This window comes from Passer montanus, unplaced genomic scaffold (assembly GCF_014805655.1).
Source record: "Passer montanus isolate IOZ18808 unplaced genomic scaffold, ASM1480565v1 scaffold40, whole genome shotgun sequence".
Classification (NCBI taxonomy): domain Eukaryota; kingdom Metazoa; phylum Chordata; class Aves; order Passeriformes; family Passeridae; genus Passer; species Passer montanus.
In genome coordinates, this window is record NW_024368819.1 from 6,844,182 (window position 1) to 6,871,751 (window position 27,570).

A 27,570-nucleotide genomic window follows, 5' to 3' on the forward strand; every position below is an offset into this window, starting at 1 on the left:
TCAGGGTCCTTTTCCAAGGCTTGTTATCAAATCAGCTGCAAAAGCTGTATTTGCTTCCAGCTAAGGTGACTGTCCCATTCTTGTCATGGAGGCTTCCTAATCACTGGCTTCCAAATGCTTCAGTCTGCAGATAATAAAAAGAGAGAAACCATGAAATAAACAGCAGGGTTTCCCCTTTCATACAAGACTACATGTGTTTCCTTATTTATACAGGAGTGAGGAGAATTGGGTCTGTCTCGATTTTTCTTCTTCACCCTCCAGTTCTTATTTCAGTTCCTTTCATCAGCTGTGCAATTGAAAACAGTCTTCTTCCAAGCTCTCAGCATGGACAACAGGAGGTGTGAGAGTCGTAACACATGATAATGCCAATTAAATCTCTATTCTGTATCATTACCATATCCAGCTTGAAGTTGCTCTTTCCCTCTTGGCTGTTTGTTCAAAAGACATTGTCTTGCTGCATAAACCTGCCCCATTAATGGCCCCAGTCCTTGTCTGAGGACAGTGACTGCAGTCACCCTGCCATGGGGGACACCTCCTCATGCCTGAGGTGGTCAGTGAGTGACTTTGCTTTTTTCCACTCAGCATTGCTTTCTGTGTTGCCATTCAACTCAGTTCTCCCGCTCCTCTCATTGGGTCTGCCTTTGTACTCTTTAACTTATTTGCACACTCTTTTGAGTGTGGTGGTGGAATTACCTTGACTTCCAGCACTAGCCTTGATTAGTGCACAGAATTCACAATTCTCCCAATTCCCACAGTAAATGCTGTGCACTTGGGGTCAGTTTGGAACCAATATACAAAATGGCTGAATGATTCCAGGTCACCATAGAAGCACAGTGGGGGGCTTTAGTTCCAGTTCCCACATCCTAAGTTGCTTCCATAACTTACTTGGTTATTTCCCCTCTCCTGTGTTAGTGCTGGAAAGGAAGCGGTGCTGGGGCTGCTCTTGTGCCTTACTCCTACAATGGGTGCTGTGCCCTGCAACCTCACCATTGCCTCAGGTACCCCCATGCAGGGCACAGCCTTACCTTAAATAAACTTCACGGCATGCAGCGAGTAAACCTCTCTGATCATCTTACAGTATGCTTGTGCAACAGCACAGAAGTTGGCACGCATTTTTTCTCTTATGAGCTTACCTCCAGGAAGATGAGAAACCACAAGGAATCTGAGTGCTTTGAACATAGGCTTTGCATGGAATTCCTACCATCTCTCCTGATAAACAGTTGGAATCAAAGTTATTTTCAGATGTCCCCAAAGAATATTTTCAACAGATTGCTGAGATCATGACTGATAGCTTTATTAGTAAGAAATGTAGTTAATTGCCTGTTCAGCAGCAATAAAAAATATGATGGCACATATTTTTCAGCCAGATCTTTCCTACATTTTTTTCCTTCCCTTCAGACTTTCCTCTGGCACACATGAATGAATGAACTGTGCAGCCCTTTGCCATTGCCAAATTCCTTCTTATCCTGCTTTGTAGATGAAAAGATGAGGAATCTATGTATCTGCTTTGTATCTCTCACTGCAGGCAAGTGTCCCCATTATCACCAAGAAACACACCAAGGCTTGGTTAGGATTTTAGGTACAGCTTTGCTGTGTTCAGGCTCAGGTCAGAGCTCAGCAGGCTGTTGCCAGCTGGATCTAAACCTCATGACCACTTGAGGAAGACAGGCAGTATTCCAGACTTGAACATACTAAGCTACTGTGACACTGGCATGTGTGCCTCCTTTTGATCCATTTTATCAAGCTAGTAAACACAATTGCAAGTCTTAGGTCTTGAGCAGGATCTTGAATTCCACAGCCAAACACTACACTTGCAGAAGTGCTGAATTAGTCTCCTGGTTGTGGCTGGAAGGTTGAATGTTAGTATTTTCAACATGTTCTGTAAATCAGGTCATTCAGAGCCATTTGAATTTACTATACAGTTCTCAAAATCAGGGCCAGGATATTACTTTGAAAAAGTAATTTTTTATCTGCTGTAAAATCAGTGGCACACAGAACATTTAATACAGAGAAGGGGCTAGGCTGGAGATTTCTAAATATATAAAGTACTTAATTTCAACACCACAGAGACAAAATGAGGGCCATTCCTACCCCTGCTCTGCTGTCAGTTGGCTATTTACTTGCAACAGGAGGGCTCTGATCTGCAAGTTGTCTCTATTAAAAACAAATAAGGATAACAACCTAATCCACTACCTGCAGTCTATTAACAATGTTCTAGGCTTGAGTATGAATTTTCAAATGCAATTTGAGAGGTGACATAAGGTGACAGAGCTTTGAAAGTAACTGAATTCAGAGGCAATAGCTGAAGTCTGTGGAAAGACTCATATTCTTATTTAACTGGGAATTTCTCAGTGATGGACATTGTCCTGTTTGCTGTCCAAAATCTTCCATCTGATTCTTTACCTGTCTCACATATCAACAAGATTATCTACAGAGAAATTTGGTAAGAAAAGGGGGCCCAGAGTTTTATTTTGCTTAATTTTATTTCAAGGTAGCTTCTGATGGTCTTGTTGAAATTGAAATAAACCTGGCTGACTTTTATGTAAGTTTCCAGGTAGTTTGGATTAGGTATAATAGTTGAAAATAAAATCTGTAAACTAGTTTGATGGAAAGTGTAGGCTCTTGGCTGTTCTGCTGTAAGGATTGTTCTTTCCTATGTAACCTCTGCTAAATGCAGCAGAGATGGCTCTGTGACTACTGATGTAGTGGGTTTCAGAAGCCCAAAGTTTGTTTATATTGAGAAGAAATGTTTTAGCAGAAGTTATTTTTACCTGCTGTTTTAAAAATACTTCTTCTCAGAGCAGCAGAAAAAGGGATGTGTTGCTCAGCAAGCCACAAAGCATTATTTAGTCCTTAATTTTCTTTACTATTTCTTACTTCTGGCTCTGCATGCAGCTTCCGTGGGTGCAGGCTCCAGCCTTAATGGCCAAAATCTGCTTCCTAACTGCTGAAGAATCAGGCCCTACTGGCACTCCATTGCATTGAGCAGGAAAGAAAATATCCTGAAAGGTGCCCCAGCATAAGGGAATGGGAGAGTAAGTGTAAATAAAGCAGAGGCTGGGCAGACCAACAAGAAATGTTTAACATTCCATGCTCTCCACAAAGGGCAGGTCAAGGAAAGGGAATGAGTGGTTGGGATGAAGCACATGCCACGGATATTTTTCAAGCACATTTCAGCAGAGTATATCTCGTCACGTAAACATCCACAACAAACAGAACAGCCTTGTTCTTGAATGTGGCAGACCTCCTGAGGTCCCTCTATATACAGAGGAGATGGGTCTCACTATGCAGGGAAGCCACAGCTGCTGAATTCGCAGCTGCAGTTTGAATTCACAGGCACAAATTATACTGAAAGTGCTGGACATTCTCAGATATGGCCAGCTGAACAATTGCTTGCTCATGCCCAAGTCAAACCAATGTATTGTCAAGCTATGTGTACTCTGTGTCTGGGCAGGTAGGAGGTGGAAGAAGCGAATTTGTTGTAAGTCATATCTCAGGGTCTGGGGGAAAGCTAAAACCCCCCTAAATTAAAGTTCCATATGTAGTGGGCAAGACTTCTTCTTTCGTAGTGGGCAAGACTTCTTCTTCTTTCTTATTCTCAAGTGCAATCCAAATTAATTTAATGAAAATCAGTTATTAAATCTGTCTTTGTATAGACTTGAAGCAACAGTTCAAGTCACTCAAGACTTTGAATTTGTGAGACTGCAATAATTTAAAAGCCATAGGAGATTAAAATTTTATTTTAAAATTTATTTTTGGTTTATATTGAAACTTAACACATAACACATTTAATAGCAGTTGGGAATGCAGACAGAGAGTTTTCCTCTCCCCATCTGTTCTCTCCCCCCTACTCCCTTGCCATAATTTCTGTCACCTTTCTGCCTTCTCACTGAGATGTATCAACTACTGTATTTTTTAAACTAAGTTTGTGGGCATTATTTTCAGTTTCTCTAAATGGAAGCTGAGCTTAGATCTCACCAACACAGATTCTTTGTCCAGTTTCTATTTAAGTACTGTTTACTTTTCCTTAATGGAGTTGGGTGTCTGAACTTGGAATACTGGCACAAACAGAGTGATAAGAGGTTCTTACTGCTTGGGCATGTCCTCTATCCAGTCTGACTTACCAACAGCACGTACTGTCCTGAAGCATCTGGAATACCAGATGTTTCTGCTGACACTCAAATGGGGAGAGTATGGACATGTAACACAAATGTTTCCAACATAACCCTTGCAGGAGTGGAAACATGGAAACCTCTTATAAGTACTCTCCAGTCTTTATGCCTGAGTCCTTTAGCCTTTTTGCCCACTGGTGTGTCATCATTCCCAGGAACAGATCTCTTAGGGCAGCAAGATTTTTCTTTGATTATATCTTATGATTTGTGGTCATACACTTTGTATGAAATTCCTATTCACACTGGGGAAAATCCATGTAAAGATCAATGGCTGTGCAATCTTAGGTATGCAGTCATCTGCCAGGAGCAGACATTGATTTAGTTCATAAAACAATGGAATTACTCTCTGCAAAAGGAAGATAAATCATTAAAAGCATGTTAAGACATCAGACAGGAAAATGTAAATAACCATACATAACAGCAGCTGGTCCTGATCAGGTTCCATTCTTTGATCTTTAGAAACATGGCTATTAATTAGCAGGGTCAGCACTAAGCTTTTTCTTGGAACAATGATCTTCTGAACCGCCCAAATAATAGATAGTTGCTTGCAGCTTTGCTATGCTAAGCTTCTTGGGAAGGATTCTTCAGATAAAAGGAATAACAAAATTACCTTAATATAAAGGTCTGAAGTTAGGTCACATTTGCAGTAGATAGAGGATACATTTTATTGAAAACTAATCCTGAATCCTTTGAAATCATGTATGAAGTTAGTTCCAATCATACTGAAATTGCAGGTAATTGCTACTGAGATTGCAATCACTGCTTGACATGAATATCTACCTGCTGTGCCAGGTTCCATCTGGCAACATAAAAGTCACCACATTACAGACTCTAAGGTTGCTGAAACTCTCCTGTTAAGCTGTATTTCCATTTTGCACTACTGGTTGGAAAAATTTTCTTTGAATGCATTGGATAAACTGCAGAGTCCTACTAATGCCCACATGATTGGACCCCATAACAGAGTGTAGTATCAGACCCTGAGGCTGGTATCAAATCCATAACAGTCAAATCCTAAAGCCTAGCAGCAAACCACATGGCAAGTGTAAAATCCTGAACACAAAATATATTCCAGAGTGGGGTCTGACTAGTCTCCAGCATGCAGTTTCTGATTCCACTTTGGAATTCAGCAGCAAACTGGGAAAAGTTACATCTGTAATTTAATTGTGGGTCATAAAACTTACAGGCAACATCTTTCTTGTTGACATGGTATAATCACACAATATCTTTTCAATGAAAGTCATAGCAACATGTATGGAGGGAGTCTACTGAAGGAATGGAAAATGACCTTGGTTCCTCCTATTTTCAATCAGCAATAGGGATGAGAAGTTCAGAGTATGTGATTATGTCTCTCCTGTCACAAGACATACAGGAATTTGCATATATGTTTGAGACAAGCACAGTTGGTCACAGACTTAAGAATTAATCTTCTACAATTTCCATGGTCAAATGATCAGAGAATCATGGACACGCCATCTTATCTAACTGCAAATGTAGTTTGACAGCAAATAACACATCCTCTCAAAAAGGATATGTAGTCAAATACACAAACACTTCCTCCTATATCTGACTAGACAGTAGAAAAAATGTAAACACATCTGCCACTGGTTCATAGTTAAGGTCATAGTTGAGAAGTTGCATAGTTGCATAGTTGAGAAGTATTTCATTGGATGTCATGAAGGGAAAGATGTGGTCCTGTTAAAAATAATCCTTCCTGTTCCTTAGCACACATTGCAGAACCATAAGATTATGTCCTGTTTTAAGTATGCAAACTGGCTTTCAGATTTCAGCAAGGTCTTCACCAATTTATACATCCAGCTTGTTCTCCAGGACCTGTCAGTTCCAAGGCAGAAAGACTGATGTCTCTGTGGCTGCTTGCAGCACCAAGGAGCCATGTCAAAGCACAGTGTCTGGCTCTGTGCTCCTCACTCTGCTACTGTTTGTTCCTTTCACAGCCACACTCTATGCACACATTACTTCTGGGCATGACTCACTGCCCACCTCTCTCAGGAAGAGCCTCTCATTGAGCTGGGGCTCACTGGGTTGCAGAATGTTTGTGACTGTGTCCCAAAACTGAAACATTTACATAAAATGCTTGATTTGATTAAGAAATGAGGTGCACGAATGCCTCAGCCACCTGAGCCATACTTGTTCAAAGAACCTAACTGCAAACCAGCAAATGGTGGTAAGAGTTCTTTAATCTGAATTTTGCAATTCATAACTAACATGAACAGACTTGAGTTTTAGGTGATAATTAGATGTAATGCTAGAGCTATATCTTACTTTTGAGTCCTTTGCAGATAACGTCAAATTATTTACCTTAAAATGGGTTAATATATGTCCATTTCCTATGATACTTTTCTCCTCATCCTCATTCATGTCTTTTGCGCAGCCCTGTGATATGTAGCAAAAACTTTATCAGTTCAGAGTGCCCGTGGCACCCTGCCTGCAGTGATGCTCAGGTGCATTACAAGTGGGAATGAAGAGAAAACTTCTAAGAAATAAACCCAAATATTTCTGTGAAGTTTGTTCCTCTGTGTGGGGGTGGAGGTGATGTGTTCCTTTCTCCCTTGGTGGACCCAAGCCCTGAGTTAATAGTATCTAACTGTGAGGGGATAAAACATATAAATATTGTGTCTGCCTACACCTTATCTGTTCTCCCATCATCCATGGCTTATAGACCGAGCACTGCTTGGCCCCCTTCTGGGGCTCCTAAGTCTCTATCTCCAAAAAGCTTTATTTCTGCCCAGGGGAAAGGGGGCTAATAGATTAAAAATGTGGGGATGTATTTGGAAGAGTGAGCCCTGTAGTTCTTTCTGCAATTTTACACACTACTACCAACTAGTGCATAGCAACAGCTAACAACAGGGACTTCTCTGTGTCCTCTTCAGTCTGAATGCTAAGTACTAAAAACAGATGCTAATTGTATGGTTCCAGAAAAAAAGGAAAAGAGCATGCTGGGGTGACTCAGGACATATTCCTACTGTTGTGCAAGGACAAATAGTATTTAGATATGTGGAGATTTGTCTGTGGTTAACTGTGGCTTGTTGGGGGGCAGGAGAGGGGTATGCATGTGTATGCAAAAACTCACAAGCACCACCCTGAACTATTTTAAGTCTTGGAGATGAAACTGGTGATTATCTCCTAAGCTGTTAGCAAATGGCTATTCAGTGCCATGGTGGGACAAACTGAACTCAGTGACAAATAAAGAATGGGATAATAAACAGAATTTTATGTGTCTCCTTTGAAGCATAAAACTTGCTACAAATTACATGTCATTAAACAAAGGCATAAAAACTTATTGGAAAACAGAGGGTGGCAACACTTCCACAAAAATGTAAATGTGACTCTGATGCATATATTTTTACCTGAGGGAAATCAATGCCTGTGAAAACATTCAAGACAAGAATGCTTATGAAAATGAAAACAGTCAAGGCAAGAATTTATTACCCTACGATTTCATTTTTTTATTGTATTCTCAAATATCCAGCCAAGTGATAGGAATGCAATGCTCTGGGTTGCAGTCACCCTTCTTTCAGTGCTTGACTGTATGCTCTGCCAAGGAATTTAGTACAACTTTTTACACCTCAGGTTACACACTTTATTTGTAATTAGGCATCTAAATAGTTAGCATCATTGTCTTAGTGAATAAGCACATGAACAGAAAACTTCTTTAGAAAAGTTAACTGAAATTGCTAATTTAGGTGACTTGCAAGTACAAAAGTTTAACAATGGTGTAGAGAGCTTTCCAGCACCTTCAGTTACCTTAGTCAGAGGAATTGTTACATGATATTTTATGCTGCAGCTGGTTTTTCTCACTGTAAAACTCCATATACTGGAGTCAGGTTATTAATTAAGAAATATTTTTTGGCACTCTGATGTGACTTATACCCCAAAAGAACCTGTAGCATGCTTTGGTTCCAAGCAGTTAGCTTCCCCAGGCCCTTTGAAGTGTTTCCTTGAATGTTTGAATAACAAAATCTTTCACAGAAGAGTTCCTTGGTATGGTTCTTCCTTGTCTCATCTGATCTAAAGTCTGTCTTTAGGGCATCTTCTTCACCTTTTGGTCAGACATAACTATTTCTATATGCTCTAAACTGCTAATAGGTTTGTTTATACAGACTGTAAGTGGTTAGCAAGAAGGAAAGCTATTTTTACAGCCATTAAAAATGAAAATCATGCTTCTGACATCACTTTACAAACTAAGCCTTCAGGTTATGAGGTCTCATTTCGTGCAGTGAAATGTCAGGTTCATTGCTAGACATTATGCTACTCTCCAGTTCTAACCTCCAGGCTGCAAAGTCCTTCATTACAACCTCCAGAGCAGACAGGACTCTGCTGTCAGGTTGAAGCCTGGAGCGAAAGGGGAGCAGCAGGTTATAGTGGAGGAGCCCTCTGGGACCCTGCAGCCATGGGAAGCTGCCTGTGGTGTCCAAGGCCATAAGAGCAGTAGCAATCAGCAACTTGCCAGGTCACCAAAAGGCTCCTAATGACACAAGGCCACAACTTGCTGGTCTCTGGCTTGGCAGTCCACAGTGTGACTGTCTGTGGATGGGAGGAATAACCTTTATGTTTGGCCTGAAGATATTAATTTATTTTACTATAACACACTATCCCATCAGGGCTAGGTATGGAGGCACAATCTGTATATTTACATGAATTACTAAGGCAATTGTGACCAGAATATTTGTAAGAAATGTCTCTGGCAGGCCTAAGGATTTCCAGTTTCTCTGCCTGTGTACATTTGGGGGTTGCTGGTATGACTGGCAAATGAAGAACCTGATATAAGAAGAAACCAAGACTTGTTTCCAAACTTTTAGCAATTTTATGGCAATTGCAGGCACAGAATAAACAGTGACATCCTCCTGTGCTAAAGGCAAGCTGGGTACTCTGCTTGTGGTGTCCTCTAGTATTAGGGGCAACATCTGCATTGTCCTGCTATTTTAAAGCTCCAGATGCTGTTAGGCTGATACCTGTGAATGTGGGCTTTTGTTAAAAAAGAAAATAGTAATTTAAAAGCAAGTTTTCAATATGATGACAAGAAGTTTGAAATTGCAAACCTTAAATGACCTCAAACCAGAAGGCAGCAAAGTCAATACTTCTAGTTTATTTAGAACTAGAATTTTTTATCCAACTTTTGGTGGATGCCCAGAAATGGATTCAGTTTCAACAAGTTGTTTGGCTTTCCCTGCACATGTTCTGCCACTGGAACACAGTGTCCAATGTCACTTCTCCTACCAGTGCTGCTGGAGCGAGAGGGTTTGCCACTGTGAGCTTCTGTTTACACTGGCTGCACCATGGCTCATTTTTGTGGTTCTTTCCCTCCTTCTTGCCAAATACTTAGGTTTCCCCTGCCAGAAATAAGAAGATGGGGTGAGTGAAGGGTTATGGGGTGAGTGAAAAGCAAAGATGGGGTGTGTGATGACAAAGGGAGTAGAACTGGGAAGTGTGGGGAGAAATGAAGAAGAGGAAGCTGAGATATTGGGAATGCATGTAAGACTCAAATGGTATGTGTCATTGAACCTCCAGCACTTCCAAGACAGAGCTCTAAACAAGATTATTTTTGTCTGGTTACTATAAACCAATAAACAGGAAATGTGTTATAGTAATAAACAAAGGACAGGAAAAAGGAAACACCACTAATCAAACAGGAACACAGCCTGGGAACATGAAAAAGGAACAAACAAGAGTTATGTTTTGCCCAATTCTCACTCAGGATTGAGAGCGGTAACAAGTATGACAAAACACAGGACAAAAGAGAGGCACTTGTGGCAGGACAGAAATGAAAACCAACATTCTCAGAGACATTTTGGGCCTTGTTTCCTGCGAGGAAAGAGGATGGGAACTCTTGATGCAAACTCTAGCTGCTGTTCTACCTCTTACACCAGAAGTTTTAGAAGTGTATCTGCATCCACGTATGAAATTGTAACTACCTCACCTCAGAGCTGTCTCGTGTCTTTAGCACACATTTGCATCAACAGAATGAAGCTATTTAGCATGAAAACATGTTCAATGCCCAGCAGTCACCAGAGCTAGGCTGTGTTCATGCTGGATGGAAAGTGAAAATACAATCTTTTTTCACTGTTTATACATACATTTTTTATATATATGTGGAGATATATATATATATATAGGTATAGATATATATACACACATAAGCATGCATTTCTTTGTGCAGGAACATCCTATTTCCAGCATTTCTAGGTCTTACTTCAGGGCTAGGGAGTATCCTCTAATGCATTCTCTGTTCTTTTTTCATATGTTTGTTCTGTGTTTTAGCCACAAAAACCTCTTTAGAAAACAGACTGTTTCTGTGGAGAAACTTTAGTTAAAAATAAGTCCAAGTGTTCCTCTGGATGTTTTTTCCATGAGGGCAATTCTGAAAACAAGACTACTTTCTTGGAAATATTCTGTTACAAATTTGATTGGTATATGATTCACTTAATTTCATGGGTTCATGTTCCACATAAAACACACAGGTGAATAATGAAGAATCATTTGGATATACTTTCTGCAAGTAGGATATTCATAAATAGAAAGCTCAAAGGAGAAAATGAGCTTCCAGTGGATAAAAACATTTGAAACATGTGACTGTTCTTCATTAATGATCTAGATAACAAAGCAGACTGCACCATCAGCAAGTTTGTACAATACAAGGAGGAGTGGTTGACGTGGGTGTCATTCTGGGAAACTTTGACATGCTGAAGAAATCAGACAACAAGAAATTTAAGAAATTCTAAAAAAGGAAATGGGGATACTAAGGTACTTAGGCCACAAGCAGGCATTGTGGTGGTACCCGTTGAAAAGACAAGAAGCAATGTGCAGACACTAAAATATAAGAAAATCCATTTAAACAAAAGAAAAAATATTGCTGTAGAGGTGATCATACTCTGGCACAGGTTTTTCAGAGTGGTTGTGGAGTCTCCATCTGTGGTGGTATTCAGAAAGTGACTGAGCAATCTACTTTAGCTGACCCTGCTTTGAGCAAAGGAGGATGGAGGGGTTTGGCCTTGATGATCATGAGAGGTCCCTCCCAGTGTTAACTGCTTCGTGATGGTGTAAAATTAAATAAAAACCCACCACAACAATGGCAGGCTGAAGATAAATGAGTGTCAATTCACAGTGAAAGACAAGAAGGGGAACATTTTGCAGAGCGTCTCTGGCTGCTTCACTTCTGAACACACCCAAAAAGCAAGGAGATGCTGCTGAACAGTGCTCTGGAAGTACAGGTGACTGGGCAGCTGACATCAGAAGGGGCTCAGCAGTTGAAGGAGCACTCTGGGCCTTCCTCCACCAGACACCACAGATGGCTGAACCAGGAGGCAGTGGGTGAGGCAAATCATGGCTTCTGGAATGAGAGAAAAGAAGTGCAGGTGGAGTCTCAGCAGGCTGTTTGGAGAGGGTTTACATGCTGGCACAGTGGCTGTGGAGATATGGCTGGCTTCTACTGTGTGCCTCAGTCCTCTTACCTCTCCTGAATGAATACAGGGTTGTGTCCAGCCCAAATGGATGCTAAGCTGCTTGGGTGTGGCATGAGTGATTTCTCATTCGCTCTGGTCATCACCTGCTTCTCTCACTTTTCCTCCCAATTGGCTTCAGCTGATCATCCAATGCCTACCAATCATGGCATAATTACTTAGATATTCCTCAAGCAGCTCTTTGGAAAGTACTATCCAACATAAGGATGGCAGAAGGATAGGCTGAAGCATATCCATTTCCCTGGTCTCTTTTGGGTCCTTGTGCCAGAAAATAGCACCTTGGAGGTCTGGAGAAAAGAGACTAACCAGGGCTGACACCCACAACATTCATGACCTTCCCATGGGGTAGCTTAAAGATGGGAGTGAGACAGCACCCCATCAGAGACCAAGGTATTTGCAGCTTTAGCAGCAGGCTGTGCCTATAGCTATATTACTCCATCAGGGAGAAACATGTGCTTGCTTTGCTCATGGTCAGGATGAATTAATTGCTTCACTGCTGTGCCAGAAGCCTGGCTCTGACAGGCTGTGAGCACATTTTATAGGCTTCCATCTTCCCTGCAAATGCCCCAGCTTCAGAAATGCCTTTGACTGGCATCAGAAGGTAATTTAGGTGTTCACTGCCGTCAGCTCATTTAAGCTGTCAAATACAGACCCTGTTCATTAGTTTTTCACACCATTTCAGTCTCTGTTGTCTGGTTTTGCCTTCCCAATACAAGTAAAAGATTTGGCAGAGCAGCATGTGGGGAGAAATAAGAGATTCAGAATGGACAGCCCTGCCTACATGTCAAATCATTTAATTAGGCAAAGGGCTCAGTCAGACTGGGAAAATAAAATGTAATTAAACTGATTTCACTTAATTTGTGTATTAAAAGGACTAATCCCCGCTAAAATGGCAGGAACAGGAGAAACCACAAGTTTTGCCTACATGAGACCATGCTTAGGTCGTGAACAGAAATACCAAGTGTGGTGAGCAGGACATCTCTGACTCTGAGCACCCAAAATACTGCACAAGGTTCATGTTCAGAAAACATAAGGATATCAGCATGCATCACCAAATATGTCTGTGATTTAAAATGCTAGTAAATTATGATTCCCAGACATATGAGCCAGATCTACAGCTTTAATAAAGTGCCACATTTTTCTTCAGGTCATAGTTTGAACCCATGCCTGATTCAGATAAAACTTCTGACACTCAGTTTTTTTGTTGATCACAAGTATGAAGGATTATTGGTAATAATGGTTGAGCACTCACACTGGCCAAGTGCACAGCAAGCAAGTTCTTTATGCAGTCCATTTCTTCTCAGTATTATTAGTATTTTTTAACTATTTAAAGCTTAATTGGTCTTTTAAGTTCTTGGCTAGGCTCTTATTCTGCTGTCTGAATGAAAATAAAATTAAAAAACCCTAATGAAAAATTCCTGACAGATATTTTTGTGCCACTAAGCTGATACAGGTGCAATACACCATCTCACTAAAGCAAATTACTCTGGCTCTGAAAACTTGAGACGTTTATTCTTGAGTCCAAATTTAAAAACCTTTAAAAATCACATTAGAAGTAGAAACCTGGTATAAAACAAACCAAAGTCTGCGTAAGTTAGTTTTGGCAAAATGAGTAAAGAAAACAGAACAAAATAAAATATGATCAAGGGAAGGGGAAACCCACAAACATAAAGGCACTTACTGTGTAATTTTTTCAAAGTAGATTTTCACCAAAACTAGTGCATAAACTCAAAACTTCATTAAAACATAAAGCCTGAAAGGATTTAGTGGGTGAGGCTCTTGTTTATTATGTGTGACTGTGATGTCAGTCCAGGTGAAGGCTGTAATGAAAACAATTCCAAGATTTTAGTCCAGTTTCTTTGAAGGTTAACCCAACATCACAAACACATCAAGTCATATAACACCCATGGGCAAGGCCAGGGTTCCTTCCATCCAGATAGTCCAGACTGTATGGACAGTACATATACTAACCTACAAGTAGTTTGTGGGATGGTGGCTCAGTAAACATAGGTTAAACTATTATCAGTAGTTTGGAAAAGATAAATGGCCAATCTTTCCAGAAACATACATCTGTCTTCAGCATGAAAAATATTCTCCAGGTCTGAATGTCCTCAGTATTTGCACAAACAACTACCTGAGGGCACCTAATTTGCAGTTTACTCCTGAGTGCTGTGCACACTCATGTCACACATGATGCAGACCATTAAAAAAGTAAAGCAAACAGCACTTTTTTAGGTTATATGCCAGAAACCCAGAATGGAGAAGAGAAAAGAGAGGAACTCAGCTGAGACAGGAAACTCACCCACATACCAAAAACTTGACAAGATTTTTATGAAATGCTTAAGAGAAACTCCTCTCAAGAGGCCCCATAATGGGCCTGAAGCAGCCTCCAAAACCCAAATATCTCATGAACTTCTTTGCATGAGCCTGTTCCTAAAGAAAATAAAGGAGGGGGAAAGAAATTCCTGATTTTGATTTGGAAAAGAAGGAATATTTTCTTTCCAGATAGAAAATTTGTGATATGCTACCTCTGTCTGTTCCTCCCCGGGAAAAATGCAGGGAAATTTTCTATTAACACTTTCGTAACTTCACCTGGGTTAAAAGAATTGCTACAGGTCTTTTTTAAGGCTTGGCCACTGTGCACTGAGGGAACTGTCACACACATGTACACACAAAAAACTGCATTACCTTATTATGGTGTATGCACCACAGCCTGAGAAATGTACCTACATTAAACACAATCCTTTGCTAAGGAGGCCTTTATTCCAATGTTTCAGGAAGGAAACCAGTCTCTTGCAAAGCATGCATTTCAGATTTCTAACTCAGGCTGTCAGGGGTGGTGCTCTGTGTGTACCCAGCTCTCCCTGACCACATTTTCTCTCATGTCCTGCACTAACAGCAGAGGGGATCCACTACTCCCTTTTAGTACCTGGATACCTTTTCTGACACTGTGTATGAAGTCCTTGGGTTTTCTGGAAGCTGAAATGTTGATTGTGAAGCCAATGAAATGTGCTGGGAGACAGAGCAAGGCTCTGGGGCACGTGAGACTTTACTCTGTTGGCTGCATGCATTTACCTCTCAGTATTCATCAGTATGGGCCCTATCCTCAACAGAGGTCCTAAAACCATGCCAGACCCTTTTCATGAGAAGAGAGTAGTGTTATTGTTTCTTCCACATATACTGAATGTCCCTTTTGGAAAAGGTGGGGGGCAGAGTCTTGTGTTTTCCACAGGTTTCACTTGTTGGATGAATCATGAGGAAACACCTCTGCCAGGAACACGGTGTGTCAGACCCTGTGAAAGCATGAACAGAAAATGCATAGAGAATCAGACCTGCAGGCAATGTAGATCTGCTAATAGCTTGTTTAAGAAGGGCTTAAACAGGTAACAGCATGGACATACCCACACTTCAGTAGTTATGACATGCTGAGAGGCAGTAATTTAGGCAGGCAGACAGCTCCATTGTCTCCCTAGGCAGGTGTGTTGGAAAAGCTGCTTGGAGATTTGAGGGCTGAATTCAGGTAGCTGAAGTGGCAGGTGGGTGCCTCAGCCCCTCTGGGGCCTGATCCTCCTGTGGTTTGCTAAATGCAGAGTAGGAAACTGAAATTTTCCTGCATTACTCAAAGAGAGATTGTGCTGTTAGTAAAAAACCCCAGACTGCTACAAGTCTTTGTGATTTCTGCAAGGAAGACCTTGCCACAAGCCCAGGCAGCTGTATCCCAGCACAACCTTTAGAGACAGATTTATGGAGCTCTGCCACTGGCCTCCATTGAGCGTGAGCTCCCCCAGTGCTTACAAAGTAACGTGGAGCACATTCAAACTCCAGCTAGCCCTTAAATATCCTACTCTAGATGTATTTTCCTGACCCATATTTCTCATCACTGTGGCAGTCTTTGGCTCTGGTTTGTAAAAGCCAGCAGCAGAAGAAACCATGCATTATATTTTTTTGTTCTGAATTTGTTGGATTATTTTCCATCTGTCAACACCAGATCCCCCACCCGCAAAGTAGCAAGTTAGAAAGACTTCTGCTAAAAATTGCCACCTAAATAAGCTACCACTAAATTCTGCTAACTGAGCATTTTTGCACGATGTATGAGGGACCCAGATTTGCCTGGTGGCTGAACTGACTCAGTCTGGGTTTCCAGGCAAGTGCTGCCTGCCTGGGCTGTGGTCCAGACCTGAGTACTAAGTCAGCCTTAGGCTGAAGAAGGAGCCCACAAGATGGTGCAGCACTTTGGTTTGGGTACACCGAGATTCAGCAAGTCCAGGGACACAGAGTACAGGCCCTAACTAACACATGCAGAATAACACAAATCCTGAGGTCTTCCATAATTCAGCATCTTTGTAAATGTAATGACCATTAATAAGTTGTACAGACATCCCTTGGATTTTATGTAGAATTAGAAATTTTCATAGAACTAGATAAAGACTTAGGTTGATTAGGACATTTAACGACTGAGTAAAAGGACTTACATTTGAAAGCCAAATGCCATAGGGCATATGCTCACTAATTTCTCAAATCACTTCTGTGGAGATAAGTAGCAAACATATCTGCAGTTCTAAACATTTCTGCAGTTTTAAACCAAAGGAGAAATTTTTTAAAAAATATTATTTTAAAATAATTTTTGATGATTTATGAACAAGAAATTATGGCAGAATGGCACTTGTGTCATGGCCAGCACAGCATATGAGGGGAAAGAAGAGATGGCTGGGCACAGCACAGTTCTACCTCAGAAGTTCTCTGAGTCTTGAGAGGGTCCCCAGAGTTCTCTTTCCCCTAAAGCTTTAATTAGTTTGCTTATTGTGAAGCATTTATATTTTTTAGCATCTAATAGCAGTTAGGCATTTGCTATTACACCTTTACTGGAAATTTAATCTCTGCTGTTCTTAGACAGAACTATTGCTTTATTAGGCAATTCCAAATACATTGTCTTAAAAAAGAAAATATCTTTTTTGCAAGATTATTTTTTAAGAGAAAACAAATGCCATTTTGAAAATGTTCTCTATGCTTCTAACCTCATTTTTATGTTTCCTTCCTTCATACTAATTGCTCATTCCTGACCAGTTCTGTTTCCCAGTATCCCATCTGAACATCATTACACTCTGGATGTATTCAATCACCTTTTTACCAACTCCGAAAGAGGGGCTAGTAACATGCTATTTTCTCTAGCTTACTTTTATTCAAAGAAAAATAATGTTACTATAGGGACCCAATATTTTTTTTCTTTTTTTTTTATTCTGGCTATTAATGTTATCATCTGATATCCATAAATGAAGACTTTTATTCTGTATATATCCATGTATAATTCAATTGTCTGGAGAATCAGTGTGAACTTTTAAAAATAATTAAAACACTGTACAAGCTCCTTTATAGGTGATAGCAAGTGAAAACCTTGTGCAATTAAAGTATCAGAGCAGGTTTGGTTTGGTTCCCAGATGTGCATATTCCACTTCTCCCATAACTCTCTGAAGACCACAGTTTGGCTCAGTATATCAAATCTATTAAAAAAACTCCCCTGTGACATCCATGTTAGCACAGAACTGCTTGGCTGCTAGAAGGATTCCAGAGTTTGAATGTTTTCCTGTTGGATGCTGGGCTGTGACATCACCTTGTCCCAAATCCTATTTTTCTGGTTTAAACTGCTCTGCTTTCCCATACTTCCAGCAGTTTAAGCTCCTCTGGCAGCTTGTTAGGTCAGTGGAGAAATTTTTGACTCTTTCATCTGAAGTCTATCAAGAAAATGTTGGTCATGTAGCATGAAGGGAGGGCTTTATTTGCTGAAGTCTGCCTCTCAGGGGAAGTTTATTGGCATATTTGAAGAACTGAGGATGTTTTTGTAGTACAGAAGCCAAGTTGACCATGATAAGACCCTGTGGGGTGGGACACTGGGGTATTTTCTCTGTTTAGTTAAACTCTCATATCTGTGAGTTATTTAAAATGCTGATTAGATTTTATTGAAGACTTGTGATTCTATTTCCTCCAGAGGCCTATAAACATGAGGGTCATCTTAGTCTACGAACAACTCATATTCCAATGCCAAGATCTAAAACAAACAACAAAAATCTCCAAAATCTAACTAAGACAATAGTTGAGTTCCTAAAGACCTATAAATTAATAAACTTTCCAGAATGAAGAGAGGGTGAAGTCTAGGAGAGTAAATGACTTCCCAAAACAATGTGCTAAGCAAGCCAAGGTCAGATCATGGCTTGCTGAAGGCACTGAAAGGACTCTTTTCAGTTGGACATGAATCTAAGGACTCTGACATCCAATAGTACCATGAAATAGGGAACTGTGACCCAAATGTTATGACATATTATGATCATTTGGACCCAGGACATTTGGAAGGACTATCTACTTTATGGAAAAGAACAACAAAGAACTTCAATTTTCTACATGTGAGACTATCTTGATGTAAGTCTGTGGTGTAGAAGGTACCAGTGGCAATCATTGCTTGAACAGTAATAGGAATTTATTGCTTTAATTTGTCTTATCAACACAAACAGAAAGAGCCCACAAATACATAGGGCAAAACTACTTCCAAAATCCTGTCTCTCCTTGCTGAGTGGGTGCTTGTATGTTGTGTGGAACAGATACAGCAGCATGTTGTGCACACAGCCACTGTGCTGAGACTGCCGCCCTGTTGAAACATGCTGTTAAACACTACTCCTGCTGGAAATAGCCTTCCATGTTTGTGACAGTCACCAAAAGAATTACAAATCTGCAACAATTCAATACACTTTGAATCTGAAATACTCAAGTTACAAAACTATTAGTTTCATAATTTCCAGGAAATCTGCCCTGCTTTTTCCCATTGGCTGACATGAATGACTTTCATTTCCATCTAACCCACACTGTTTTCTTGTGACAAACACAGAAGCCTCTCCACTCTCTGTAGCAAAGATTGCAGTTATCTACATATGTAAAATATGGAAACACAAATTAAGTAAGCTCTATAATACTTTGCTAGGTGTATGTTGGGTCTTTTCCTGTGCTAAGCTTCTCTGTTTCTATAGGACCACAATTTCACACCAGTTGTGTTTCTGCTTTAAACAGCCATATAAATAGACATCCTCTGGGGAACAGAGGAGGGGATGCAGTTGATGGGATTTTGACCAAATCATCCACAATGAAGAAAGAATTGTGTGTGATAATGACAGAACAGGATAAATTTGTGGGTCTGGATTTGTAGTATTAGTCTAAAAACCTTTCTCTAACGATTAATATTTTAATAGTCATCAACTATTCAAAGTTTTAATTTTGCAGTATCTTACTAAAAACAAATTGGAAACCTAAATATCTAAAGATGCACTTCTGATTTTCACATATTTGAATCTTAATTTAAGAGCACCCATCTGCTACTCTTGACTATTAACCAAAAAGAAATAATGATATTAGAAAAAGACAATTATTTCTCAGGATTTTTTTGGTTTGAAATTTTTTTCAGTATTTTTTTGTTTGATAGTATACTAGGATATTTTTGCTATTTTTACATATGCTATGTAAAGGATTGTGAGAAATATAACTTCAAGCACTAGGGTTTTTTCAGTCCTAGAGCTGAGGGATCAAACACCCAGCCAAGAAACACCACAGAGGAATGTGTTGAGGGAGTAGCAGTTCAGGTAGATGGTTTGGCATGTTTCCTTCTCTTGCACTGCTAAATTCCAGAGGCCTGCACTTGCCAGGACTCAGTGCAGCCTTCTGCATAAGTTACAGCCCAATGGGGCTCCCAGATTAACTAGACTCACACACCAGAAACCTGTGAGCAATGCTGCAAAAAATGTAACTCTTTGAAAACCAGATCCAGCCTGCAGCAGTAGAAAGGCTGGTATTGATATTCTCACAGTGTGTCCAGAAAATTCCACCTCATCAGCCTCTTGCCATCAGCATTTTAAGAAACCTTTCCAGAGTCTCCTATAAATTATTATTTTTCTGGAACAATATGCCTTTCATGAAGTTAGATAGGTTTTGTCACAAAATATAAGACCCTGAGAAGTTTTCATTTTCTGTTAAACTGCTTTAGAAGTTCTGTTCACATTTGTTCAGGTCACTTTCTGGCTTTATGCTTATCTAATTTTGTGAAATGCTTTCATAAAGGAAATAATTCATTAATGGTGGTAGCCTTTAGCACAGGCCTAAATGAGGAAGGGAAGTCTGGGTTCCCTGCTGCTGGTGATGGCAGTACATAGGAAATCCTTGCCCAATCCTCCCACCCAGAACTTGGCATGGACGTGGTCAGAGAGCAAAAGGTCAGAGCCTGGGGAAGCGCTACATTGAAGGTGATTACGATTTATTAGGGCTATACACAAACAAATCCTCTGCACTAATTAGGGAGGCTGGCAGAGGAGGGGGTAAATTGCAGCTTAAAAGGGAGACAGGAAGGTGAACTGATAAAAAGTCTCCCTGACTAGCAGCTTGCAGGCACTGCTGTCAACACTGCCTGTTTTCTGTCCCATGCTGAACTACCAAGTTAAAATCAATGCTGCCCATTGCGTGTCATGGTCTCAACAGGACCCTCGTTCCAGCTGTCATCTCTAGAGACTTTATTCAACAGGAATGAACTTGAGCAATACAAAGACAGAGGAACAATAGGAACATTCCATAGAATTCTCAAAATGTTCATCCAGAAGAAATTACAGGCTGTGTGACTTTAAATTACTTGTAGACTGTGTCTGTAAAGTACTGCTACAGGGAAGGATCAAGGGTTTTCAACTGAGCAAAAATGATCCTTTCTCAGACTATTTCCTTTGGCATCTAAATATTCCTTTGTCTTATATTTGGAGCGACAGAACCAGGTTTTCCTACTTTCCCTGAACATCAAATGTCTCTGTGATGGAAAATTGTCTTGTTTAATCTTTTCACAGTGGCTTACTTGGTCTTTGGCTTTACTGGTTCACTCTTGATTCTATAGTCTCCATCTGTAAAGCACACTCAGTGTAGCACTGTCTTAAATTTTGTCTGCTCTTCTTGTTACTAGGAACACAATTTCATTGATGAATGTTTATAACACAGCTTGAGGAATTTCATCCTCCCCTGGTAAACTGTGTAGGAGATTGCCTTAATGGACAAAGAAAAATGTCTGCTGGACTTTAGCCAGAAGCTTGGACTTGCTTATAAAGAAAATACAAGTAAAACCTTTTGTTGCTGTGTACAGAAAACATATTTTTAAAAATATTCACCTCTCTTCTTACAAAACAAAATGGAACCAGTGAAAGATTTATGTGATTTTCACTATTTTCTGTCAAGTTGCTTAGTTGTGACAAGTTTAATTCCACTTCTTGATCAGATATCTTACAAGATATCTGTCTATTTTCTCCAACAAATACCTCTAACTGGGAAAATAAATTACAGATGACTGTGAAAAAATGAAGACAACTTAAAGTTAAGAGAAGAAAAAAATTGTTATATGCTTCATTTACAGGTGTAAGGAATCTAATTTGAAACAGCAAATTGAAAGTTAAAGCCCAGTTTTAACTTTTCTGAATAGGTTACTTGAGCAAGACTTGGGATATGAATTCAGCAAAGCCATGATGTTAGTTTGATTTATGCTTGTTCAGTTTGTTTCATCAGGGCCTGAAAAAAGACTTTAGGGTTTGAGCTGTTCTGAAGGCTACGTGAGAGCGGGTGTTCCTGTGCTTAAGTTAAATTCCCTGTAGAGCAGTTCCTAACCTCTGCTGAAGAGAAGCAGAATCACCCTGTGTTGTCTGGCTAATCTGTTGTGTTGCATTTATGGTAAAGGAAATATATGTGCTATATTTCACTGCTTGCTGAAATAACCTGTAGATGCCCAGCAGTTTTAAAGAAGAGTTTCAAACAGAATGTAAGCATAGCTGAGCCAGCAGCCAGAATGCACTAACGCCTTTCTCAGCTTGAGAACAGTAATTTGGAACTATGAATCACTCTGTGTTTATTCCCCTCACTCCCTGGTGGAGGTTTAATGCCCTTAACTATATCCCCATGAAAAATGTTATGTGTCAGGAGTGGAAAAGCACAGTAGTCCCATGTAGCTGATGAAATGATTAAAAGTCAATGGGTCCCTTCTGCCAGTGCATCTCAGAAAAGGAAGAGAGGATGCCTTTATTTCCTTATAGCACCTCATCCCTGCTGCTTCTTCTGGGTTGGAGAAGGATGGATGGTCTTTTGGCTGCTGGCATTGCCTGAGATGCTCTGGAATAGGAGACCAAGTGCTGTCTGCTTCATTGGAGCAGAGCCCTGGAGAACCAGAATTTGTCTCCCACATTTCTAGAAAAGACTACCCATCCAAAGTGGCCATGGGAACTTGAACATACTCCCACCTCTCAGGTTCACAGGTTCCCTCACTTTCCCTACTGAGCTGTCAAGAAGCGCAGAAAGCACGTGAGCTGCCGAGAGAGAAAGCCAAGTAAGACTGCAGGGGAAGCAGGCAGCTTGGGATCCTGCCTGGCTTCTCTCGGAGCCAATGTGCTGCTCAGAAACCTGTCAATTACAGTTTGGGTTTGTTTTTTTTTTCCCAGTGGAGAAATTTGCTGTCAGAAATTTCCAGCCAGCTCTGCTGTGTGCTGCTACTGCTGCTCCAAATGAGAAAGCCAAAATGGCCCAGAGGGCCTCACACAGGGAAGGTGCAGGGCCTGGGGAGCCCTGGCATGACAGCAGGTCTGCAGCCCTGGCTGCCACAATCCAAGCACGAATGCACTTCCGAAATGTCAGATGTTCCCTCCAGAATTACGTATGCACATTCACTCCAGTGTGACCGCCAAAACAGTGCATGTGCCTCGCCAGGGACTTCAAAGGCTTTTCTACAACACTGTTGTGCTCTGATAAAAAGTTCTGCTTCTTATTAGAGTCCTAGTCCTGGTCAATATTCTTTGAATTTAAGAGAAAAGTGAATTCTTCTGATTTTTTTTTTTTTTTTGGCATAAAGAAGGATATGCCTTTTTACAAATTAAACTGTTTAAGAACTTGCATTTTTTTACCTTGCCTGTCTGAAATAGCCAAGCTGGACAATGGTGTCTATCTGATATACACAGAACTACAATAATTACAGGGTCCAAAACTATTACCACTGAAGCTGGACTCTTCAAATGAATTGGGACAGTGGTCCTGATGGGTAATATTGTAGAAGTGTTACTATGACTGGCTGGCTCAGCTTATACAACAAATCAGTTATGTTATTTTCTTAAATAATAACTCTCCATGTACTACCTTTTTCCATATATTAGAAAGTGAAACATGATGAAAATATCTGCTTAGTGCACTAAGTTTTTTACCTTCACAAGGTTTTAGAAGTAGATATTAGTAAATAAAGTAGGAGTTAAGTAGTAATTTGACTGGTTAACTAAAGTGCCTAAAATGATGCTGTTTCTAGCTCAGTTTGAACTAATTTTTATTATGCATTACAGCTGAACAGTGATTGTGGTCTTAGAACCATCACAGATAGAGATGACCATTGCCTCAGGGCAATTAAAATATTAAAAAAAAAAGGAAAGAAAGATGCAGATAAGCAAAAATGCATTGAGAAACCCATATTTGTTTATAAATAGTGGCCAAGCTTGTTTGCTGCACCAGACTGCTGTTCAGTACAACTCTAGAGGAGAAGGCAGCCAAGATAAGCAGGGAAGTCGCCACAGCTTCGTGATATTCTGCTCGTCCTCCTGTTTCAGTTCAAAATAGACTGCAGGACATTTTGCCAAAGGTTGTAAATAAAGTCACCCTTTTTACTACCAAAGAGATAATGAGTATCACATGGGCTGGCCTCCCATATAATGCAATCCAATACGTGCCTCAAATAATTTCCATGACAAGGATGTCTTGCAAGTGGCAGAGGTCAGTATACCCTAGGCACATAAAGGGCAAGACTGAAGTCTACAGACTGGAGCAGCTGGACAATTACTGACACTGAACTTGAAGAGTTGTTCCCTTTTCAAGGGGCCTTTCTCCCCAGAGATGTTACAGAAAACCTATAGCTGTGTACCCTGGTGACACATGTAAATTCAAGAGGTAGGAATCCAGGTCATGACCACCTTTGTAACAGAAACAAGCTCTCTTGGCATTTAAAATTTTACAGAGACTTTCTCCACCTTCTTTGTTTCTACCTTTACTTTTCATTTGTGGTTTTTCTACGTCTGAGCATTTGTTCTACTGCTTCCCTTTCTCTTTGGGTTGTTTTATTTTGGGGTGGGTTTTTTGTTTTGTTTTGTTTTGTTTTTAAGACTTGAAGGACACACCACTCTGAGCTGAATTTTTCTTGTTAAGGGACAATTTACACAGAGGCACACCATGATAATTCAATCATTCGGATCTACACTAGAAACAAGAGCATATACTACAAATATATGCTGCTCTCTTAACTAGTCCTGAGATCTGATAGTGTGCCTCTGGTACAGGTATAGGATACAAGGTGTTGTCTTTCCTTTCTTAATTTGTATCTCTTGCACCCTTTCTCCTACAACAATTGCAATTAGCGATGCAATTCCGTAAGATGAGCCAAATCAGTCACTTTTCTCCTTCAGCTCCTGGCCACGCCGCTCCTGCCTTTTTTCTCACAAAGGGCTTTGCTTTGAGCTGATTCAACCCAGCAACCTGGCAGAACAGTGACAACAAAACCGCGGTTTTCTCAGCCAAGGCAGTGAGCTGAGCTATCTAATGAATGCTGGATTCAAGGAAGGATGTAAGAGTACTGCTTTGGATGGCAGCAGGAACCCGTGGCAGGCCGCTGCCACCCGATCTCTCCAAATGCACCCGCGAAGCACCGGAGAGGCGAGGAACCCCGGCCATGGGCGTGCTTTAGGACGTTTCCTTCCTTCCCTCGTATCCAGGGGCGTATCCAAGGGCGCCGCCGGCTCTGGCCCAGCGGCAGGGAGCGAAGGCTGAGCGCGACCCGCTCCTGGCGGCCGCGGCGCTCGGCCGCCACCCTGTGGTGCCGCTGGGTGCGGCCGCGTCTGAGGGCGCCCCGGAGAGGCGGAGGACGGGATGGCATTCCCTCAGGGACAGTGACCCGTGTGGCTGCCGGGCGCCTCGAGAGCCTGTGGTATGTGGGGAGATACTCGGGGACCCGGTGGGCTCCGCGCCCCTCCTGCCCCAGAGGCATGCAGGCCGTGTATGGCGCAGTGCACGGTGTGGCTCCTGTGCCCTGCTGTCCCGGGGGAAACCGTCCCCTCACGGCCCTGCTGAAACCGGGCAGCGACGCTGCTTCTCACGCTGCGTTGCCAGGCTGTTGTGTAACCCGGCTCCTCTGACAGCTCGAGCCTGCAGGCTGTGCCTGCCCATGCCTAGCACGGACCGCCTTGCTTTTGTGCCAGGTGTGTGCTTTGGCACGGGTACGCCTTCTCCCCGCCTCCCCCCGCCGTGTGTGAGCCCCGCTGCCCCGCCCCGAGCTCCGGTGGCAGCGCTCCTCGGCAGGAGGCGGCTTTGGGATCGGACAGACCCCTGCCCTCGGCAGGAGGCGGCTTTGGGGTCGGACAGACCCCAGCCCTCGGCAGGAGGCGGCTTTGGGGTCGGACAGACCCCGACCTTCGGCAGGAGGCGGCTGTTGCCGCTTTGGGCTGAGGAGGCGGTGGCGGTGTGGCCGTGGGGCAGGTGCTGTCCTCAGGCCGCTGTGTGGCCTCGGGGCAATCTTTGGGCCACGCGTGCCTCAAACCAGCCCTACAAAAGCTCTGCTGTTGGGAGGGAACCAGGCTGCTGGTGATCCATGCGTGGCCTTGGAGGCAGCCAGTACCTGGCTTTTGCCCTGACCTGGTGTTGCTCGATGTGCACAGTCCCACCTTGCCCTCCAAACTCCCACTTCCAAGCCTGCACAAGCAGTTCCAAACATGATGGCCTAGAGGCATAACTGCATCATGGCAGTGGCATGATATTGTTTTTTAGTGAAAATATCAAAGAATTTTTAAATGTTGTTGCTCAGCATTGGTTTGCAGCCCTACACAAATGAGTAGACTGTACCCAGAGATGAAACAGATTTCCTATTCTGCACATTTACAAATGCCGTTTTCACCCTCATTTGAGATAATGCTGCAGTAAGTTAAAAAATAAGCAGGTTTTTTAGCATTCTTTCTGTATTTTGGAATCCGGTTCTGATGCTAAATAGTGCAATGGATACCTTATCTACACCATTTGATGCCTCACATGCTGTTGGCTCTTCAGAGTAACTCTTGATTAATGTCAGACTTGTTCAGGGTGTAGTGCTAAATTTTATGCATATTTCAAACTTCTTGCTCAGTAGGACTTGTAGCTGTGTGAGGAATACAGATCTATAGACTCCTTTAAAAGTGTTTTATATTTAAAAAATGCTTTTTAAAACATAGGAATTTGAAAAAAAGATTGTTTCACAACTGGAAGATAAACCATATTTTAGTATATATCAAATCTATCATAATACTTTCGGAAATTATTTTTTTTTGCCCTTTGGAAGGGCAGGGCTGTATTTGACTCTTCTAGGTTTTTTGGTTGCTTAAGTCCTGCTTTCGCAATCCAAGACTATTGAGTGAAATATAAAATGTTTCTTTTATGAAAACAGATGATCTTGAAAAGCTGCTTAGTAACCTGGTAAAGTGGATTATAACAGTATGCAATAGAAGTCTGTCAAAAATTCTATGTGCCTGTTGACATACAAATCTGTATTTCTATGTGCTTTTGCAAACTGGAAAACAAACGCAAACCGAATAAAAACATGTTTCAGTTGTTTGTACAATTTCTTCCTAGCTCTGGAATCTTACTCTGTTATTATCAGAAAAAAAAAAACACCCTGGTATTTCAGTTTGACGATCAAAGCATGTGCCAATGAAAATTCTTCTAAAACAACTACTTTGGCAAAAAATCTGCCTGTTTCATAGAAATACTGTAATGTTGCCCAAGACACTTCTCTATCTTTTCATTAGATAGATGGATTTTTGAAATTGCATATTGCACAGCCATACAGTAGCTTTAAATAGTGTCTCCAGAATGTCCTGGGAGGGATTTTGTTACTTCTGCTAGAATGCAGTTCAAAGTTCTGGACCACACTGAATTTGAATTCCCCATTGGAACCATTGGATGGTTAGCCTAATGCATTAATCACACAAACACAGGTTTTCTAAATTAGAAAGAAATGTGCAAACATTTAAAAGGCTATCATTGCAATTCTTGACAATGACTCAATATCTCAACTTTTGCATGTGTTGCAGTTGCTGCTGCCTTTTTTCCCACAAGATAGCAGCACTGTAACTATGAATGAGCAAAGCACTTGTGAGTCTATCTCACCAAAATTCAAAAAGCCCATCTGGTTTATTTACTCTTTAGGAATCTGCAGCTCAGAATCACAAGGAAAATTTCTTAAATTCTTCCCAGGATAGGCTGCAAACACCAATTAAAAGATTAAAATCTACATTTACATTTTACTTTAATATGTATCTCTTTATGAAAAAGCACATCAGGTGTCTTGAAACCATCTGCAAAACTAAAATGCTGTGTACGTAAATATATTTGTGTGAGTGTGTATGTGTGGGTGCATTGCATACAGTAATAATCCTGTTACTGCATACAACAAAACCCTTTGAAGTAGTTAAGTGTTTGTTTATGCTTCCCCTTCACTCACCTGGTTTCACCACTTTTCCTCATGCTTTTAGCTGCACTTACTGATTGTCACTGTTCAGAAGTGCTCCCACGATGAAGGAGGAGCCCCTTTGCCAGCACTCAGCAATTGCCAGCAGGAGCTGAGCTCCCAGCCGTGTTCACTGCCCTCAATGGCTGTGTAACCCACATCAAACTCCCAGTGTAAATATGTGTGTAGACATAGACATAGAACCCTTTGGGTTGGGTCAGGTGTGCACCTCGCAGGCAAATCTCCCAATTGTCCCAGCTTGGCAAGCTTTGCGTGCCACGTACCAGGCATAGAACACCTGGACTTTGGGAATATCCATTGCAGAAGTGCAGCAGAGGCACTGCAGCCACAACCGGGCACACAACTCCTGTGA

The 27,570-nt window shown here is 41.3% G+C and overlaps 1 protein-coding gene and 1 long non-coding RNA gene across 4 annotated transcripts in view; one reads left to right on the forward strand and one right to left on the reverse strand.

The window, feature by feature from the left end:
* On the reverse strand, window positions 1-27,368 carry LOC120506864. The gene is made up of 3 exons (XR_005628620.1): window positions 27,192-27,368; window positions 11,354-11,517; window positions 1-124 (listed from the first exon to the last, which is right to left on the reverse strand). It is a non-coding gene; the product is annotated as an uncharacterized LOC120506864 (long non-coding RNA).
* Window positions 24,531-27,570, forward strand: part of RMDN2 (regulator of microtubule dynamics 2) — a 54,771-nt gene continuing 51,731 nt past the window's right edge. The window contains exon 1 of one of the 3 annotated variants that reach the window (XM_039718949.1): window positions 24,531-24,650. The gene's annotated coding sequence lies outside the window, so the exon portion shown is untranslated. The remainder of the gene's footprint in view (window positions 24,651-27,570) is intronic. The other 2 variants (XM_039718950.1, XM_039718951.1) reach the window with 2 other exon arrangements.